This window comes from Suricata suricatta, chromosome 7 (assembly GCF_006229205.1).
Source record: "Suricata suricatta isolate VVHF042 chromosome 7, meerkat_22Aug2017_6uvM2_HiC, whole genome shotgun sequence".
In the NCBI taxonomy this organism is placed as follows: Eukaryota; Metazoa; Chordata; class Mammalia; order Carnivora; family Herpestidae; genus Suricata; species Suricata suricatta.
This window is the reverse complement of record NC_043706.1, coordinates 82,385,371-82,406,876: the sequence shown is the minus strand read 5'-3', so window position 1 is coordinate 82,406,876 and position 21,506 is coordinate 82,385,371. Positions and strand designations below refer to the sequence as shown.

General features: G+C 35.2%; 1 long non-coding RNA gene across 1 annotated transcript; it reads right to left on the bottom strand.

The window, feature by feature from the left end:
- Nucleotides 1–16,237: 16,237 nt before the first annotated feature.
- Nucleotides 16,238–19,816, bottom strand: LOC115295637. Its single transcript, XR_003910507.1, has 2 exons — nucleotides 19,759–19,816; nucleotides 16,238–16,477 (listed from the first exon to the last, which is right to left on the bottom strand). It is a non-coding gene; the product is annotated as an uncharacterized LOC115295637 (long non-coding RNA).
- Between the last annotated feature and the right edge of the window lie 1,690 nt (nucleotides 19,817–21,506).

The window sequence follows — 21,506 nt, the reverse complement described above, 5'->3', positions numbered from 1 at the left end:
TGTCCGGCTTTGGCTCAGGTCATGATCTCACAGTTTGTGGGTTTGAGCCCTGTGTCGGGCTCTGTGCTGACAGCTAGCTCAGAGCCTGGAGCTTGCTTTGGATTCTGTATTTCCCTCTCTCTCTCTGACCCTCCCCTGCTCGCACGGTCTCTGTCTCTCAAAAATAAATACAAACCATTAAAACTTTTTTAAAAAGAATAAGAAAATAAAGGTTAATCTTTACTTATTTCTTTTTCAGTGATCTTCCTTACTTTATATAGATCCAAGTTTCTGTCTTGTATTATTTTCCTTCTCTCTAAAAAACTTATTCAAACATTCTTGCAAGGCAGATTTACTGACAACAGATTGTCTTAATTTTTCTATGTTTCTTTTTCTAAGGAAGTACTTATTTTTGCTTCACTTTTGAAGGGTCATTTCATAGGGTATAGAATACTAGGTTGGTATTGTTTTCCTTCCTTTACACTAAATATTTTTCTTCATTTATCTTCCTTGCATGGTTTCTGATATCAGAATTCTTATCTTTGTTCTTCTATAGTTAAGGTGTGTATTTTTCCCCTGCTCTAGCTTCTTTCTGGATCTTTTTTGGTATCTTTGATATTTTATAGTTTGAAAATGATATGCCTAGGCTGACTATTTTTAACATTTATCCTTCTTCTCTAAACCTGTGCAAGCACAGGTGCACAGAAGCAAGGACGTGAGGATAAGGGAATGAGGGAAAGAAGGGAGAGAGAGTCAAAGGATGGGGGAGAGAGGAGCAACATGAGCGGCACCCACGTTGCTGCTTTATTCTTCACAAGCAAGTAGTCGCATACAGACAGCCACTGGTGTAAACAACCCCGGAAGACTGCCAAAGCTTGAAGCACAATCAACATTCCAACTCAAGAAGCATGAAGGTCATTTGTACAATTAACATTTTAACTCGAGTAATCTAATCCTAGAGAAACTAGGGGCAGCTGCCAGGGTTGTAAGGGCATGAGGACTTTTGCTCAATCTCACTCTCCCTACTGGCTCCTTGCCGCTGCTTCCCACACTTGGTTCTAGGGTTTTTTATTGAACATTAATTTGGGGTTATTCTTCATCATTAATATCAAATATTTTTCTGATTGTTTATCTGGTATTCCTATTGTGCATATATTACATTTTTGGGGTGTTTTCCCCACTGTTCCTGGGTATTTTGTTTTTCTAGTCTTTTCTCTACTTTATTTTTGGAAGTTTCTATGTAGATACTCTCTCAAAGATTCTTTCCTGATCTATGTCCAGTTTGTTGATAAGACCATTGAAAGAATTTTTATTTCTAGACAGTATTTTTCATCTTAATCATTTATATTTGGATCTCAGGATTTCCTTCTCTCTATCATATTGCCTATATGATCTTACATACACTCTTCTTTATCCACTTGAGCTCATAGAATATTAATCATGATTGTTTTAAATTCTGGATCTGATCATTCCAACATCCTTGAGATATCTGAGCCTTGGTCTGACGTGTGCTCTATCTCTTTAACTTTTTTTTTCTTTATCTTTTTCTTTTCTTTCTTTTTTTTTTTTTAATTAATGTGGTGGTGAAGTGTGGGGAAGGCAAGCATCCTATAGTCCTATGATTAGGCCTCAGTATTTTAGTAGGCCTATGCCTCTGGATTGTAAACTTCACAAATGCTTCTCAGCACCAATCTTTAGGTGGAACCAAAAATAAGTGGGCTGGCATTGTATATTTCTTTTTGTCATAGAAAGCTGGAGAGTACTGGCTTTAGGTATTTCTTTTTCTCCATGTAGATGTCAAGAGCCAGCTAGAGTTGGGTATTTCCTTTCCCCGGGTCATCTGGGCTTTGATAAACTCCAGCTGATTAGGCTCTGGTTAACTAGTTTCTGCTGAGAGGAAGTCTTATAAGGGGAGAATGCTCTGGTGTAATCCAAAATGGCTGTTTCTCCTATCACTATGAGAAGCAGGAAATATTTTTCTCCACTATTCACTGAGAACCTAGACAAGCTCCAGGAGGTAAAACTCACAAAATGCAGGAACCTCCCTGTGACTAACTCACCCTGAAGATTTTTATCTCTCAGAATTGTCACACTAAGCCTCCAGCAATTCTCCAATTAGAGTTGAGGTTTCTCTACCTGACACTGGTTTCAGTGGAGGTTTCAGATCGTGAGTTTCTTCTCTGGTAAGTTGTGATTCTCTGTATTTGTCTATTAGTCTTTTTAGTTTTGGAGACAGTGGTTTCTCCTGTAACCATGGCTTACTAGACCATGGGTTTAGTAAGAGTTGTTGCTTTTACTGTTTGTTCAGCTTTTTACTTGTGATGATGGAGTAGTGACTTTCTTTCTTTTCTTTTTTAATAGTTTATTGTCAAATTGGTTTCCATACAACACCCAGTGCTCTTCGCCCTCCTCCACCACCACCACCTCTTTTCCCCCCTTCCCCTTCAAATCTCAGTTCATTTTCAGTATTCAATAGTCTCTCAAGTTTTGCGTCTCTCTCTCTCCCCAACTCTCTTTCCCTCTTCCCCTCCCCCTGGTCCTCCATTAGGTTTCTCCTGTTTCCTGTTCGACCTATGAGTGCAAACATATGGTATCTGTCCTTCTCTGCCTGACTTATTTCGCTTAGCATGACACCCTCAAAGTCCATTGGAGTGGTGACTTTCAAGCATGGAAACCATGTTACTAAATTCTGTTTTTTAAAAAACATTTGATATTTGGTTTACTAATGGTCTTTTCTGCACTGATTTTTTAATATCACATTAAAATGCTTATCACAATGTAAAATTTTTTGGCTCCACACTTAAAGTTTATCTCTGATGTGAGTGCCTATCTCTGTCCTTCTATTCCTGGTCTGGAGAAATATACCTTCTGGTTGCAAAAAGCACTATGATGTTTTTCCTTTGTTTCTGCCAGATTTCTGTGAGTACTTTAATACCGGAATTTCTGAGGAATTGAGGTACTATGTCATTGTCAGGGGTTAGTAATAGTACCTCTAGTTTTAGTAATGAGAGAACTTATAGTTCATTCTGATTTCTAGAGTGAAATCCCCTGAGGTCCTCTTATGCTCCAATGCCTTTCTTTCCTCTCAGCCCTACTGGACAAAATATGTAGTAACTCAGACTCCCGGATTTCTCCCCTCTTTCTAGGTTGTAGCTGGAGAACTGATTATGTCATTTGCCATCCCCCAACCCCTCCTAGATTTACTACTCGTCCTCAATGAAAGGTTTGGTTTGAATGACCTTCTCAGACATTAATTGTATTGGAAGTTCTGGATTGTTTTATAAAGCCTAAATTATTTGCCTTTAAATATTCTGGATATTTAAAATCCCCAAATAGTCATATAATTCCACCATTATTTTACTGTGAAGACAGGTAATAGATAGGACTATTTTATTTATTAAGAAAAAAATATGTGCCCCAAGAATTGCTTAAAGGTGATTTAGTTGCATCTTTGAGTTAAAAAAAAAAAAAAACAGCATAGCCTCTATCCTTGTGGAATATTTGCTAATGAAATAGATTTCAGTTTTGTAATGACCTTATTCCTTACATAAAGCATTCTTGGAAATCACCTATCTCTTTCTTTAGGTAGTTAGTAGAAAGGGTATTCATTGGTTCTTAAATCTTTCTGGATTCTAGGAATACTTTGAGAGCCTAAAGAAAGCTATAAAATTTCTCCTCTGAAATTTTTACCTACACTTAAATATTTTCATATATAAAGCCACCAAGTTTCTTGTGGCTCAGGAATACATGAATATAACATTACACAGGTAAAATTATTTGAACATTGTTTTGTGTTCCCTGTTTAATATAGGTATTAATGTCAGTTATACCAAAATTCATGTACTTTTGGCCAGCTCTACCATTGCCTGGAATGTTCCATTTCTTTGGTGGATTATATAGAGAATCACAGAGAAAAGGATGCAATGTAATCAGAACAATGGAAGAAATCCACAAAATAACTTAAAGGTAAGCAGTAAATAAGAATTAGAGAAAAAGAAAGGGTTGGGAGAAATAAGAGATGGCCATACCTGGGAAGACTAGTTTCCTAGTGACAGATTCTGAAACTAGACATTCTGAAACAGTCTAAGTAAATATTGAGTAAAGACTGTGCCTGTTCTATTGATAAAATTCACGATTGTCGTGAAATAGAGAGGTATGTCACACATATGTAAGGAAATTCCCCAGAGGAGAATTGTAGTGAGCATGCCAATCAATATCTGTCTAAGGGAATGGAAACTGGAAACTGACTGTGGAAGTACAAAAATAAAACAGGACAACTGAGGGGTTTATAGAAACCTAACCCAATGGGGGGAGGGGAAAAATGAGAATCTTTTCTTTGGAGCTAAAATTTTGCACTAATTCAAACTCTTAGTCTGTGTTAAAAGTAATCTGTACATGCAAAAGTGGGTCACAGGTTGTATAAAATAAGGAAGGTTCCATTTCCACAGTTACCTTAGGATCCTTTCAGAATTTTCAGGGCACAGAAGTGTGTATGTGACTCATACCTTGTAAGAAATTAAACCATGGGGGAGCTGGTGGGGGGCATTGACTTTTAAACATAATCAGCATTGGTGACTTCAATTCAGCTTTACACTGCTCCTTTAATGCTACATGAATCATTATTCAAATTCATAAGAAGCTGGGAAGTTCTCCTGGGAGGTTCATATGTAGTTGGTGTAACAACTACCTTGAGCCTAAAGGATTAAAATAATTCAAAGTATATTAATCCCTCCTGACCACACAAAGCTTTGTTTGATTTATCCCAGAACCACCAGAGCTTTCATGATGCTTGCAGAATACGCAATGGTAGTTAAATTTAGTGCCTCAGTTTTTTGTCAAGATTTCCTAGGATGTTGAAATGAAAAGATTGCCATAAATAGTTATTAATGATGCAATATTACTACAGTATGATTGTTTTTGGTCAGAGGTTAGTAATTCCACTGGAGATCTTCCTTCCTCATCCACTCCTTCCATCTCCCTTCACCCCATGTACCACATATCTTCAAAGGAAAAGGGAAAAATATAGCAAATAAATCTCTTAACAGGTATAAGAATAAATGAGAAAAATCATTTTCTAAACATCAGAACTGCATGTTCTTAACTCAGATGTGTATATATACATATATACACATATATGTGTATATATATACATACATATGAAAACTGAAAGTTTTGACATAGAAGATATCATTTGATTAGTAACTAAAAATGGGAAGTAGAATGACTTCATTTTACATACGTCCATACATCAAAATCAAAACTGCCTTTATTTCAGTGCTCATTGGAATTTCTTAATTTTTGTTTTCCAAGTCCAAGGCTATGCTCTTATTCACTTAACTTTCCAGAAAAATAAAAAGATCAAGCATAGTTGATAATCAAGCATACTGGTAATTTCTAATTCCTCTTTAATTGCTGTGTATTGTGCAAGAACTGTCCTATACTTCTGCTCATAGCCTGAGGAAAGAGAATATTATTGATACATGAAGCTGGGGCCTTTAGGACAGAAGGCTTTGATGAAATGTCAAAAATGATGTGGTTTAGCCAAATATTATTTTAATAGTTTTGTTTTTAAATTATTATTTGGGTATGGCAAGGCTAGCAGATCAGGAGACAACTGCCATTTAAAAAATAACTTGTGAAACTGAGATTTCAAGAGAGAGAAAACATATCAGCACAAGGAGCCACACTGGGAATCACCTAGGGTCAATAGCAAGGCAGAGGGAAAATGGGGGAACCATTGGCTAGAGTCTTTACTGTGGTTTCCATGGGAAGAAATAGTCAAGTGAGGTTAAGCTAGTTTGAATAATTTTAGCAGCTTTGGGGAAAGGGACTGTGTGTAGTTGCCTGATGCCAGGCTCTGGAGGGATTAAGGGAGGTGGATAGTGGTCTAGGGCATGAGCCTACTAGGGTGGTAGTTGGGGGCATTGACATAACTGGCTGCTCAATCACAGGAACTGAGCAGCCTCTAGCCAGCAACTATTTTACGGTTGTCTCCTTAATGTCTTGACACCAGTTTGAGCTTGATTATTTGAGTATTTGAGTGGACTTATTAGTAGGGGAAACCTTCAAAGAATAGACATAAGTGGGCCTAAACAGCATAGAAAACATATTGTTATGAGTGTAAAAAGGAGGAACACAAGTAGAAATACAAGGAGTCCTTATAGGCTGTCATGTAACTAAGTTTCTTATTTATGAGGCATTATCCAAGGAAACAAATTTGAAATTTCTGGTGTCCTGATAATATCTTGATGGTATTGCATTATGTATTAAAAGTAGTCCTATGTATTTTTGGATAACGTTTCAGTGTATTATTCAGGTCAAGGTGACAGGTCCAACAGCTTTTTGTTGAAGAGTATGAGTGAAAAGATTAGTAAAGTACATGTAAAGATTGGCAGATATAATCAGGGGAACAAGATGTTTGTGGTTGGAGTTGCCATGGTTGAAGATTCAGAGTAGGAGTTCATGGTGGAAAGCTGAAAAGGATGGTAGGAAAAGGGACAGGGGAATGGGTACTCTGCTCCTCAGGATTTCAAGAAGTTGTCTTAAAGGAGACAGTTGCCTCCTGGAGAAAGTAGTAACCTCCCTTAACTTTTGGAGTGGCACAAATTGCAATACCTTCCACCAGATTCCCTCTTAGGCACAGGGGTTTAGTGATATTATGTGTTGACAAGAGCAAAGGTAATACCAGGAAAGTTGGTTAGACAGCAAGATATAATCCCTAATATCAGCGGAAGAAAAGCTATGAATGTTTCATGTCCAATTTGTTAGCATATTAAGAGAGGCAGCCTGTGGGCATCAGTGGGGCAGAGGTTGTAGCATCTGGGATAAAGTCCTAGCAGGATGCACTAATCATCCCCAGCGGCAAGCTCCTGGGCCATATAGGATCTGGGACTGGGGAGCCTTTAAGAGAGGATATGCACTGAAGTTGATATGTGGCTAGTGTTTGGGGCTCTATGGTATTAAAAACGAGGCAGAGACACTTTTGTAATTTGAAGGCAACATTGTGCCAAACAGCTTGACAATTTTTGTTCCTGTTTCCATTAGTTGTATTAGTCTGAAGAACATTAGTCTATTGAGATTCTCTTAACTTTTTTCTTAAATATTATTTTTTATTTAAGTTAGTTACAGTGTAGTCTTTGCTTCAGGAGTAGAACCCAATGGTTCATCTCTTACATGTAACACTCAGTGCTCATCCCAACAAGTGCCCTCCGTAATGCCCATCACCCATTTAGTCCATCCCCCTCATCCACCTTCCCTCCAGCAACCCTCAGTTTGTTCTCTGTATTTAGGAGTTGCTTATGGTTTGCCTCCCTGTGTGTTTTTATCTTATTTTTCCTTCCTTTCTCCTGTGTTCATCTGTTTCTCAAATTCCACACGTGAATGAAATCATATGATATCTGTATTTCTCTGATGGACTTATTTCACTTAGCATAGGATCCTTTAGTCCCATCCACGTTGTTGCAAATAGCAAAAAAAAAATGTTAAGTCAAAGGCCATCTAGATGTACGTGTTGTATATATTGTTAATAGAGTGTTAGCATACTAAAAAATCTAGACATTAATATTTGGGATCTCTCCAAAGAAAAAATTAACTTTCAGGCTACAAGCCCTTTACATTCATAGTGTTTTCAAATCACTTTTTAGGGTATCACTCAAGTTATAAAGAGAAAGGTGAAAAGAATAAAAAGGTGTTTGAAGGAAACATAAATGTAGTGGGGAAAAATTTTTCCAAAATTAAGAAAATCTATAACTAGTTCCCTTTATTTTAAGCAAGAGAAATTATTCCATGCAAAATAAAGAGAACACAGTGTTAGAAATTAGAAAAAATTAACAGAAAACAAAACTATTAGACATAAAATATAACCAATAGTTTTCAAATTTTATTTGAACATTCTTGAACTGGTATAGATATGGGGAATAGATTAGTGGTTGCCAGGTGCTAGGGATGAAGGAGAAAGAGGAAAAGTGACTATACAGAGGTAGTATGTGGCATATCATTGTGGTGATAGAATAGTTCTGAATTTTGATTGTGGTGGTGGTTACCTGAATCTACACATGAGATAAAATGGTATGGAGCTACACACACACACACACACACACACACACACACACACACACACACACACACTTACATACAAATGAGTACATGTAAAACTTGTGAAAATATGAATAAGGTCTATGGATTACATCAATGTTAGTTTTCTGCTATTGATATTATACCATAGTGATATCAGATCTTACCAAGCAAAACAAATGTCACTTATTGTCCAGGTAAAAACAAGGGAAACAAGAAAGATAAATTATACTAAGTTCAAAAGTAATCTCTTTCTTTGTTTCTGTCTGTCTCTATATATAGCTATATATCTACATCTAAAGCTATGTATCTATATCTATGTTTATAGTTATCTATCTATATCTATAGCTATGTACTATTTATATATAGTTTTGCAGTAAGTGATTATTAAATTAAAATTTGATATAACGATATTGGAAGAATGAGTAGAAGGTAAGTAGGGGAATTGTCCTTAAAAAGCTAACTCTTTAACCACTGTAAAATATGAAGATAAAATAGGAGGCCAATAAGTAGTGCTTAAAATTCACAAATCAAGAAATGCCATGATAAACATATTGCTTTAAATGTAGAACTAAATACCAGAAGAAACATGAGACTTGAAAGATGGATTGTTTCAGAAGTGCTTTTCATTAGAATCATATTTGATCATTTTGGCTATGAATTATATCCCTTTACAACAAAATCAGACGAATTGTGAATAAAATGTCTTTTTTAGCTCACTTAACCATTTTCGTACTTACAATATGTTCCTTGTTACCTAGTTGTTGTTTGGAATCCTCTCAGAGTGTGTTTAAAGTTCTATATTTCCTCTGAGTAATATACTGGATTTTGACATGTAGATTTTTTTGATTAGCAGCCCAACATACTGAATTATAAACCCCTGATGGTTAACAACAATCTCTTACTTGCCAATTCAACACCAAAACTTTTTCTCAGCACAATGTCTATTTAGTTTAACTGGAAAAAAAGCTAATACATAAAGTCAGAAGATTAACAAAAACCATTTTCATTTCCTAAGAGACCAGGAGATTAGATGCACTCAGTTTGCTCTATGAGTAAGATAAGCCTATAAAAATATGAAAATGAAGAAGCAAGGATGTGTATTGTATCAGGCTGCTCCCACTGCTATAACAAAATCCCACAGACTGGCTTAAACAATACGAGTCGAATTTTCTCACAGTTCTGGAGGCCAGAAGTCTAAGACCAAGATGCCCTCAGGATCAGCCTCTGGTGAGAGTCTCTTCCTGGCATGGGGCTAGCTGTCTTTGTGCTATCGCCTCACATGGCCTTTTCTCTGTGCCTGCAGGGAGAGCAAGGGGGCTCTGGTGTCTCCTTATAAAGACACCAGAAAGATCCTCTCGGATTAGAGCCCCACTGTCCTGACTATCTCCATACAAGCTCTATCCTCAAATTGTCACAATGAGGGTTAGAGCTGCAACATATAAATTTGAGGGCACACAATTTAGTTCTAGAACATCTATGTTCATGCATTTTTAAATGGAATCCTTTTTTATGATTAAGATACTGAAAGCAACATTTTTACTGCAGCAGGTAAATACCAGAGACTGGAAATTGACAAAAGAGTTCACATACATTTCCATAAAAGAGATTTACAATCCATTAACATTTTCTTTTCAAGAGAGAAAAAAACCCCTTTTGTTTCTGGTCAGAATTTTTTAGCATTCGTCTTTGCCATTTAAAGTAACAAAGTTAAAACTTTAAGAATTGAGTTATCACTTAGGAAGATAAGATTAAAAAAAGTGTGAAAATTTTTCTAATAAGACTACTCACAATCATGTATCTAGACTTGCTGTTCTGTGGCAGCCAAGACCATAGAATGTGTAGTTTTGGACTTCAATGAAGTTTCCGTCTTGTTGATGAGGGCATGTTGAAATATCTTTATTCATGACTTGTTAAATAATTTTAAACAAAAAGCAAATGTCTGGTAGAATAGTAGACAATTCCTACCATATAGAAAAGCTTAGAGCAGACTAAAATATCAATTTCAGGGAGCAGCTGGAAAAAGTGTGATGGAGAGAATAAAATTAGCCTGTGGCAAGCTGTAAGAATACAATGAATAGAGTAGATAGGGAAATAGCTATCTGTTTTTTTCTACTCAAAACCAAGCTTTTGTAAGTGTGTAGCAGACAGATCAGATAGGTAGAGTGAGAGACCAGCTTTTTGTTCTAGGTTGCTCAGATTTCCAGGATAACTTCTCAGAAAAAGTCTTTGGGTCACTAGTGCATCAAAGAGAGCGTGAAGAAAATCATTCAGGATTCATTCACTGACTTCCAGGCTCCGGTGCAGGTTGCAAATATGAGCTTCCAGACTATTCACTCAGTGCCTGTTCACTTATCATGTGTCCACCCTCACGTTTTTAATAATGTTCTTTTACTTGGATGTGTGGTTGTTGCTTCTGTTCTTCAATATTCAAAATAGTGTCCTATCATCATCTGAAGGTTGCTTCTGGCAGGTCCTATCCAGAGCTTTCTCCCTAAAGATCCTGGACTGCTCCTCCTTCTTGTATAGGTTTCTTATTTTTTAAATCTTTGTCACTATCTATGCAAACACAAAGTATAAGTCAGATCAGAAAAAGAGTTAAATGATGAAATATTGTTCCCTGAAGGGAACCTGAGAGCATGTACATTATTTGTTTTAGAAGGAAGTGAACTCAATCCAAAAGATGTGGGAAACTGTCCAATGTCTACAACTTGACAGTAAGGACCAAGCAGAGATTAGAACACAATTCTCCGAATTCCTAGTGTAGTCTTTTTAAAATGTTTATCCCAATCTTGTATTAACCATATGGCCAAGCTGTAGTGGCCAGGTATCCGCTGTATGATTTTGCTACACATGCTGCATGTGCTGTTATAAACGAATCCACTCAATATGTTGTTTTAGACCTGAGAGGCTGTTCAAATAAGACAAGAAAATAGAGTTAGTGAATTTATCTAACTGCATTTGACTCTGATAGAGAATGAAAAGCCAATTCATTGTCACAGACAGTTTGTAAATGACAAGGGGAATGATCTTGAGTCTTCACTGTCTACAGTGCCCCTAGGAGAAGCATTATGGAGGATTGTCCAATCCACATATTTCACAGTGGTACTATCCAGTCTATAAAAAGAGATTATCTCTGCATCCCATCAATTTGTCTTCGCCTCCTAAATTAATTACAGATGCACCTTAAGCAGTTAGCTTTGCCAGGTCCCTGAAGAGAACACATTTTGTGGACTGTTTTAGTGATAAAACACCTGCATTCAGATACACATAGATGTAGACTGAGTTCTATTTATGAATAAATAAGAGACATTCCAGGATCATGTCTGATAGTGACACATTCCAGTCACATCTAAGAAGCAGTTATATTCTCTAGTCAACTCATAAGCATGCATAACCTTCCACTTGAACTCTAAAAATTCAATCCAAAGGTTCTAGTCCTTTCAAGCATAAGTTTTGGGCATTCGGAACATTAACCAAATTTATCTTCCTTTCCACAAATGCAATTTAAGGTAAAATAAGAATACTATTGCTGTAATTTTAAATAGAAATCTATGCGAAGAGGAATTCTGATTCTCCTTTGGGTAAGCCAGTCTTTGCATCTAGCCTATCATCTGCTCACTTACCTAAATCCAAACTTTATTTAGACAGAATTTATTTCAATCACAATCTACCTGAAAATATCTGAGTTTATATATAGGTATAGAGTTTACAAATTCAGCAGTCAGTTCAGGTATGCACACTGAGAAAAAATTGTTCTTGAATTTTTTAGGTCTGTTTTCCAACTGCTCCTTATGCATTATAGGTCTTATCATCCTTGGCCAGATGCTAATTTTCCAGATCAGCGGTCCTGAGGTCAATGCCAGAAATACAAGTAGACCTCGTCTTCAATTTCTTATTTATAATTTTTGACAGAGTTTCTCAAAGAATGTCAAATATTACATTAAATGTTTCACTTTGTGCCAGTTAACCTGTGCTTAAATTCAGGGCCTAATGTGTCCCGTATTCAGGGCCTAACCCTTTTAGAGTTGGGAAACTGGCAAGGATGAACACAAGGAAAAAAATCTCTTCCTTGACCCTCTGCCTAAGTTATACATTAAAGTTGAAAGTTGAAGGCACAGTACTTTCTATGTCAGATATTTAAAAATTTGCTGTTGAGTCCAGTGAAAAAAGTATAATGAAAGAGCCTTAAAACCCTTTAATGGAAAAAGCTATCATATGGATATATTCAAGTTTATGTCTGCCTCTACATATTGAACATTGGAAGATATGTGCTTCTGATGTAGTAAAGCTTCGCTGAATGTAAATTTTAAGAAAGTTAGTAGGAAAATGTATAAAATTTAGAAACTCCAGCAGACTCATGAGTGTAGCAGAAACGTATAATTTTCTAAAGAAAGATTATTCCCTTAAAAAGAAGAGCTTAAATTAGGTATGACCTTGTGAAAATATCATATATAGTTCTTCCAGTTTTAAAGCCTTAGGGATTCAATCTAAGGAAAAATATACCCTGATTGACATGAGGATAAAATAGGCTTGATAGATTCATTGTTCTCAATATAAATACTCCATGCCTTTGAAATTTTAAACTCTTCTACACTTCACTCATTCATTTGGCATCTAATTTAGATAAATTTCAGAAGTATAAGCTTGTTTTTATAAATAATACTCTCAATAAAATGTTTAATCTGATTCTTATTTGTTCCCCCCCACACACACACTGATATACACTGGCACACACATATACACAAATCTTAAAGAGAAGGCTACTTTTTGTGGCTTATGCAGGAAATATAAATTCTTATACCCTATTTAACATAAACTGGGCATTAGTCAAAGTTTTTGTTTTTTTTTTTTAATTGCCCAACCCTATTCATGGTTGTAAAAATCAATGAGACATGTGCTGTGAGTTCCAATCTTTCAAGAATCATATATACATCATATATATGTATGATGTATATTTCTCTTAAAGGATGCTTTTTAATGACTTACAAGTATGGGAAAAATTATTGGAATAAGAAACCAGGGAGAGCAGGAACCATGAACTGTCCTATCCATTCACTTCACTGAGTCTTACAAGTAGTGTCATTTCTATTAGAGTCATGATGTGAAAAAAGTGCGGGAGCATTTCTCTTAGCTATTTGCCACATCCAAACCTTCAAACACATGGTCAATACCAGCCTCATCTTAGCCTAGGATCATCAGGAGCCTTCTCTATCTTGCTCTGCCTCATCTCGATACTGCCGCCTTAAGTTCCACCAGTTTTTTTCTTTAGAAAGGACTAAACTAATGCAAATCCTTACAATGAAATCACTTTTCAGAAATTTAGGCACTTAGTTCTGTGAGTTTAAAAAAAACAAAGAAGGTACTTATAGGTAAAGTTCATGAAAGGTTCATAAAGTCACTAATGCTTTATCATTAAGTAGAGGCTAAACGTGGCACTTAGTGTTTTGTTTCAGTTTTCCCTGAATCAATCTGGTACATTCAGCCTAAAAAGTGAGGAGAAATAAGGAGGCCAGAAACAGTATCTAGAACATTAACTACATGTTGAGTGAATAGACAGATTGCTGTTTGAATGAGGACATTTCATGTGTAACCTGGCCCATATTTTGTAGAAGTCAGAATTTTTAATGCGGGCCAAAAAGCTGTATGTGTACATTAGTAAACTGCATAGGTAAAAAGATAGTTTAGTTCACAGTCCGCATATTATAGCTGGTCCAAGTTCAAACTGTGATTTATGTATTAAATCTGATGTTTAGAGTCCACAAGAGGAATTTTAAAAAGAAATGTCAACAAAGATGCATATCATTTCCTCATGAAAATTTTTATGAAATTAAATGTATATAGTTGTGTAAAACTGGTGTTCTTGTGGCAGAAAATATATGAAACAAAAGAGCAATAAAGTCCAATGTGGTCTACATTTTATTAGAATGTGAAAACCTGTTCCATCCAAGTGTTGCTGTGTGGACAGCACACTAATTTTTTTTGATAATTTTAGAGACATTTTGAGACCTTTTAGCGATTGACATTTAGAGATGTGTGAGTTTTAGTTCTGATGGATTCTCAAAGTCACAATAGTGAGTTTCCTGTGAACACATCTGGAGGTCTGACTCTGCATATAACTTAAAATGGCGAGAAAATATGGGTAATTCCACAGTTTTTCTAATATCCACAATGCTATTTCTTTGAGATGAAAGATGCTGGTTTAGAATTTTGGAGGGAGATAGCAGGCCTGATTAATTATGTCAATGATTGCATCAGAATTACCCTTCATTTTACCCAAAATAGTCTAGGATTTTATTGTGTTTTAAAATAATTTGATACAAGCATAAAAATCATGTCTTGTTCTTCTTTTGCCCCCCTCAAATTGTGTGATGAATCAAATCCTTGAAAAGTTGTTGGTTAAGTGGATGACTGAATGAGTAAACTGAGTCATAGAGGAAGAAGAAAATTTCCTTTTAAGTAAAAGACAATTTCGACCTTTAGACTTTCAAATTTCTTAGGTTTTATTAGAGAATGACAATATCTGATTTTCTTTCCTAAACCTCTGATATTAGAGGAGACAAAGATATTTAGCTTCTCTTCTGTTAAGGAAATAAAATCTAGAGTTAATAAAGTCCAATTTATATAACATTTTGGAATAGTCAATTATGTAATTATATCTTATTTATCTTTTGAATATGGTCATTTGTCACCTCTCCACTGCTGTCATCCCCTCTTACCCAGATTACTTAAATTTTGTGATAGTATCTACATAGTGTAGCCACAGTGATCTTTCTTGTTTTTATACAGTTTAATTGAAATAAATGATCATTTCACCAATAAAATAGTAAATAGAATCAAATATTCAATTTTAAATCAACTCTGATTCTACCTCAAGATATAAATGAGCATTTCAGAATATATACATCCAGACTTTTTACCATTTTAATGTAATTATAAACATACTCTCACAACCTTCTAAATATATAAATCTTATTTTTTATTTTGGTCAGCCAGCTACTTTTTTAGTTTAAAAATATAAAAACACCTTTCTTTGTCACTAAATGCAAATTTAATCATTTTAAAGGATGGTAACTTAGTAATTAAGGGTCTAAATACCCCATAACATTATTTAAACAATATATGTTGTTGAAGAAAACTTGGATTAAAAGGACAAGAGTTATTTGAAGGCTTTCAGTACCTATTACAATTTTTTCCATGAGGGCCATACTGGGTTGCATCCTGACCCAAGCAATTGTGTGGGCCTGTCTCTTGCCTGGGCCAGTGGTTCACAACCTGGCAGCACATTACCATTATCTGTGTGACAATAAAAAGAAAAAAAGAAACAAACAAACATAAAAACACCCTGTAGTCCAACCCACGAGCAGAAAATCAAGGTACTGGGATTGAGGAGAGGCCCAGGGTAATATCAGCCCTGTATCAGAGAGTGTTCCTTCCTCTTCTGTTTTCTGAAAGACTTTGGGTAGAATTGGTATTAGTTTCTTCCTTCAGTGTTTGGTAAAGTTCATTAGTGAAGCTCATTGATCCTTTCTTTACTGGGAGGTTTTAGTTTTTATTTGCTTTAATAGATGTGGACCTCTTAGGTTCCTATTCTTGCTTGGACTTTGATAATTTGTGTCTTTAAAAAAATGTGCCCATTTCACTGAAGTTGTTGAGTCTATGGCATCTACTTGTTAAAGTATTCCCTTGCTCTCTCTTTAATGTCTAAAGGTTATAGTGATATCCTCTCTTAAATTCTAATATTTTTAATTTATGTATTTTCTCTTTTTTCTAGGTGAGTATGCCTATTATCCTCTGTCCTTATTATGTGGTTCTTACTCTATTTTTGTGTAGTTCTTATCCCACTTCCTAGGCTAACCATTTAGTTGATTAATATCTCCTATTTCTCTATTCTCTGATACATTTATTATCTTTAATATTTGGTTTGTCCTTTTAAATCCTATTTAATTTTTACAAAATAATTTAATTTATTAAGCTTCCATTTAATTTTCCCCTAAAGAACCAGCTTGTTAATTTATTCATTATTTCTAAATGCAGTGTATTTTCTAACTCACAAATATATGCTTTTCTTCCTTCGGTGTTTCTCTTTTTATATCTGCCTTCCTATAATAGGTTAGCTTGGGAATGAGCAGAGAAAACCTTCTACAGATAACACTTAAATAGTCATACAAAATATTAAAAGATATCATGAAGGTACTGCAGATTGATCACAAACTGTTATTATTTATCCTTGAAAGACGGTGCTTTAGTTTGTTTCTGCCTAAGGGCTGCCCAATAATTCCCATGCTGGTCAGTGTAGAGGAAAGTTTCATCATCAGTGGCTTGAAGTGACAGAGGAGAGCTTTGAGGTCTTCTAGGGCAGCCAGGAATTTAGGGCGGTGGACTCTGTAAGGGAGGGGGCTGCAGAGGCAGCGAACTCCTGCATCTGCAAAAAAGTGTTCAAATCCTTGATTAAACCACAAGTGTTTGGAAGAGACCCTCGTGTACTAGGCAAAGAAAACAGCTGTAAGTTGATATAGCTAAGTTCAGATTTCAGCCGCAGCTGAGCAGGCTGGAATCTGTGTCTAGTCAAGTTAATTGTGTACTAGAACAAATCCTTTCAAAGAATAGAATCCACGACCTGTACAATGTAACATTTATGAAGCCCAATATACATTTAAAAATCATTAAACATGTGAAGAATCAGAAAAAACATGATAGATGTTCAAGAGAAAAGGCAAGAAATAATCAACTGTGAGAAGAACTAAGTGCACTTATCAGACAAAGACTTTTAAATGGCTGTTATAAATATACTCCAAAACTTTAAAAGAAATTTCAGTCAAGATGAAGAGATGGAGAATCTCAACATATGATAAAAATGTACCAAATGAAAATGGCAAAACCTGAACATAATAACTAAAATGGAAAATTCATTTAGCCTTCAAAGCACATTGGAAATGATAGAAAAAAGGATGATGTAACCTTAAAAAAAGTACACACACACATTTGTACACATAAAACAATTTAAATAATAATGAGAAGACTGAATAAAATAAATGGAACTTTAGAGACTGTAAGATAAACAGTCTATCAAAATGAACATTTGGAACTGCACAAGGAAAAAAGGAAAAATAGAAGAAAACATATTTGAAAGAAAATTAGGGAAGAAAAATATTGCTAGAAAACACCTAGTTTTATTGAAACTGTCAATTTACAGACCAATAATTCCAATAAACCCTAAGTAAGATGAAAACAGAAGAATGTGAAATAAAAACTATACAGATAAAAAGCGCTAAAACTTAACAAAAGACTTTGTTCTTTGACATGATTAATAAAGTTGATAAGTCCCTAATAAACTCCTGTGTGTGTGCATGCACACCTCCATGTGTGTGTGCATGTGCACATGGTCAAGGGAAGGGTGAGAACAAATTACTAATATCAGGAATGAAGAGGTAACTAGAGATATTAAAAGAACTATTAAAAGCAAAGTAAGGGAATATTGTAAAAAATGTAAATACAACATTTAGAAATTTATAAAAACAATTTAGAAATAATTTACTTTTTATTTATTTTTTGTCTAGAACATATTATCTGTTGTACAGTTTCTTCGGCATTATTAAAATATGACTTGTTTTAATTTTTTATATATTAAGTTTTAATTTAATTTTAGTCAACATATAACATTATATTAGTTTTAGGAGTAGAATTTAGTGACTCATTACTTGCATATGATATGAATGAGGGAGTAAAGATCATAACCAATATCACAGAATTACAAACAATTACAAGAGAATATTATGAAAAATTATGTGCCAACAAACTGGGCAATCTGGAGGAAGTAATTTTCTTTAAAATGTAAATAATGAACAACAACCGAAAAAAAGGGCTCCTGGGTGGCTCAGTCGGTTGAGCATCCAACTTCAGCTCAGGTCATGATCTCACAGTTTGTGAGTTTGAGCCCCATGTCAGGCTCTGTGCTGAGAGCCTGGAGCCTGCTTCAGATTCTGTCTCACTTTCTGTCTCTGTCCCCTCCCCCACTCATGCTCTGTCTCTCTTTCAAAAATAAATAAAACATTTAAAAAAACCAAAAACCAAAAATGTAAATAATGAAAATTAACACAATAAAAATTTGAAAATATGAGTATTTTGCAAATTATTTTTTATCCAGTATATCTCTGAATAGAAACCCCTGGCCCCAAAGTTTTCATTGGTGAATTCAGTTGAATATTTTAGGTACAGAAAATATTAATTCTTAACTCTTTAAGAAAATAAAAGTAGGAATATTTCCTAGCTTTCTTCATGAAGGCAGTGTAATTGTAGCACCCAAACCTGCAAAGACAAAAGAAAACTCCTCAGCATGGACATCAAAGTTCTTATCAACTCAAATCAAATTAGGAATTCAAAAGGAGATAAGACAATTTGGGATTTATCCCACCTATGCAGTACTGGCTTAGATTTTGAAAATCAATTCATGTATTATACTTGAAGGGGATTAAAACCACCATATGGAGGGGCATCTGGGTGGCTCAGGTGGTAGGCATCCAACTCTTGAGTTTGGCTCAGGTCATGATCTCACATTGGTGAGTTCAAGCCCTGCGTCTGGTTCTACACTGATAGTGAGGAGCCTGCTTGGATTCTCCCTCTCTCCCTCTCTCTCCATCTCTCCCCTCTTTCTCCCTCTCTGCCCCCCCATACTTATTTTCTCTCTCTCAAAAATAAATAAAAAACACATGAGGATTCAGTAGGTACATAAAAAGCATTTGACAAAATCCAACACCCACTCATAATTAAAAGAAAAATACTTCACAAACTGGAAATAGAGGATTTTCGTAACCTGTTAAAAATCATGTACAAAGGAACACTATAGCTAACATATTTGGAGATGGAGGACTGCATGCTTTCCTCAGCAGCCCTGGACTACTGGAAATTTTTCTGATGTGTAATTCCAGGAGGTACCGTGCCCAACCTCCCGGCTTGCCTCTATTAGAGATGCTTTCTTAGATATACCACCTGTGCACACTCACACCTTTTCTGTGCATGTTTCTCCCTCTCCAAGGACTTCTTTTCTTTAACCTCTGTTCTGCATATATCTCAAGCTCTCGTCATATATTTGCTGGAGATCTCTGAGATAGACCCCTCCTAGGCCACTACCAAACTCCCCATCCTTTCTGCTCCAAAAGGTGGTTCTCACACAGGTCCTGCTGCTTTTTCAAGTACCCTAACCCATAGTTAGAGCTAATTTGGAGTTTGTGTATTTTTCTCGGCTCAATACTTTGAAGTAATCTATAAGCTGTCTTGGAGTCTCTGCTTCCCCTTTTTCTTTGTTGCTTTCTATCACTCCTAGAAGAGAAAAGAAGTTGAGCTAAGTGTGCTGCTTGTTCTTACTAGAAATAGAGGTTGAACTGGAGATAAGAGGAGTCCCACCATAATGCATGACTTGGAAATAAGCAGTAGGAAATAATTCCTAATTAGAGATGCAAAGGGGAAAATGGATACTGGGGAGGTAACTGTCAAATGCTTACTAAAATGTTACTAACTTGCTATTTTTCAAATATTAGTTTTTTTTCAATTAATAGAGTTTAAATCTTAGAGCAATTTTATATTCACAGAAAAATTGAGTGCAACATAGAGTTCTAGTATACTCTTATCTTCACAAATGCACCATCTCTCTCACTAACAGAACCCATACAAGACTGGTAGTATTTGTTACCGTGTATCTATACTGACCTATTATTAGTCTTCATAATTTGCATTAGGATTTACTCCTGGCATTTGTACTATGTGGGTTTAGACAAATGTATAATAACATATCTATCATTATGACATCATACAGAATGATTTCCCTACCCTAAAGCTTCTCTGTGTTCTTGGAGTGCCTGGGTGGCTCAGTTGGGTAAACGTGACTCTTGATTTTGGCTCAGGTGATAATCTCACAGTTCCTGGGATTGAACCCAGCATTGGGCTATGTGCTGACACAAATTTTTGTCATGTTTTCATTTTCATTGGGTTAAAAATCCATTTTAATTTCTCTTGAGATTTATTCTTTGACCCAAGTATTAGTGTATTGTTTAATCTTTACATATCTTGGGTTATCCAACCATCTTTCCGTTTTATAAGTTCCATTCTTTGAAATTTGTTAAGGTGTGTTTTATGGCCATAATATGATCTACGTTGGTGATGCTCCCGTACTCTTGAGAGGGACCTTTATTCTGCTGTTGTTTAATGAATTAGTCAATAGATGTCCATGATATCCAGTTGATTGCTGGTGTTGTACATGTTTAACTATGTTCTTTCTGATTTTATGCCTGCTGGATCTCCTCATTTCTGATAGAGAAGGTTGAAGTCTCTAATTATAATAGTGGATTCATCTATTTCTTTTGGAGTTCTATTCATTTTTTGCTTCATATAGTTCAACACTCTTTTCTAGGTACATATACAGTAAGAATTATTATATCTCCTAGGTAGATTGACCTCTTGATCATTATCTTTACTCCTTATTTTTATCTTTATTCTTAATAATTTCTTTGCTCTTAATGTGTGCTCTGTTCAAAACCAATATTGCTACTCTCTCTTTTGATTAGTGTTAGTACAGTACATCTTTCTCCATCCAATTACTTTTAATCTACATTTATCTTTATGTTTAAAGTGTAGGCAACATAACTGAGCTTACTTTTGAATCCATTCTGACAATTGCTGTCTTGTAATTGGTTCATGTAGAACATTAACATGCTGAGTGATTATTAATATAATTGGATAAAGATCTATCATATTTGTGTTTTCTGTGTTGCCCTTGATTTTGTGTTTCACTCTTTATCTGTCTTTTGTGGTTTTAATGGAATATTTTAGATGATTCTATTTTCTCTTCTTATCATATCAAATGTACATTTAAAAACCTTATTTTTAAGGACTACAAGAGTTTGCAATATATATTTACAACTAATCCATTTTCAGATAACACCATATCACTTCAGAGGTAGTACAAGTATCTTATAATAACAAAATAATCCTAATTCCTCCTTGTCCCTTGTATCATTGCTGTTATTCATTTTGCTATAGACATACACATATACATACATATATATACATATATGTAATATGTGCATGTTACATATATATGTAAATACATTGTTGGTATTATTATTTTGAACAAATTGTTATCAGTTAGATCAATCTAGAAAAATCTAAGTTTTTATTTTATCTTCATTTATCCCTTCTCTGTTACATCCCCCCTCCTTTATGTAGATCTGAGCTTCTGTGCTATATCATTTCCTTCTCTCTAAAGAACTTCTAACATCTTTTGCAAGGCAATCTACTGGTAATAAATTCCCTTAAATTTGTGTTTGTATGAAAATATATTCTTCACATCTGAAGATAATTTCACAGGGGACAGAATTCTAGTTTGGTGGCTTTTTGTCTCAACAGTTAGAATATTTTAGTCCATTATCATCATCTTTGCATGCTCTCTGAGGAGAAGT